Below are 629 nucleotides of genomic sequence, written 5' to 3'. Positions count from 1 at the left end.
TTTATTCAGATGGTGCAGAATGTTGTTTCTTTCGGAGGAGCTGCGACTGAAGATCCCAATCTGTATATCAGGAATTTTGTCGATATCTGTAGTACTTTCAAATATAATGGTGTCACTGATGAGGCTATCAAGCTGAGGCTTTTCCCATTCTCTCTGAGGGACAAAGCTAAGGACTGGTTACATTCTTTACCAGCTGGGTCCATCACTACTTGGGAAGATCTTGCACAAAAGTTTCTGGTGAAGTTCTATCCAATGGCCAAAACTGCAGCTATGGGGAGTGCTCTTACTCAGTTTGCGCAGCAACCAGGAGAATCTATGTGTGAAGCTTGGGAGCGCTACAAAGAGATGTTGATAAAGTGTCCACATCATGGGATGCCTGACTGGATGGTGATCACTGGTTTCTACAATGGTTTGGGGGTCCAATCTCAACCCATGCTCGATGCAGCTTCTAGAGGCACCTTTTGGGCCAAAAGCTATACTGAGGCCTATAATCTCATTGAAACTATGGCTGCAAATGAGTATCAAAACCCAACTCAAAGGATGATGCCTGGGAAAGTAGCAGATATTCTGGAAGTTGATGCAACTACAGCTATTGCAGCACAGCTCACAGCGCTGACTATGAAGGTCGA

General features: G+C 44.8%; 1 pseudogene; it reads right to left on the bottom strand.

The window, feature by feature from the left end:
- Positions 1-260: 260 nt before the first annotated feature.
- Positions 261-374, bottom strand: LOC141669583 (small nucleolar RNA R71; annotated as a pseudogene).
- Between the last annotated feature and the right edge of the window lie 255 nt (positions 375-629).

The sequence above is a fragment of the Apium graveolens genome, chromosome 6 (genome assembly GCF_009905375.1).
Source record: "Apium graveolens cultivar Ventura chromosome 6, ASM990537v1, whole genome shotgun sequence".
Taxonomy (NCBI): Eukaryota; Viridiplantae; Streptophyta; class Magnoliopsida; order Apiales; family Apiaceae; genus Apium; species Apium graveolens.
This window is presented reverse-complemented; position numbering and strand designations above follow the sequence as displayed.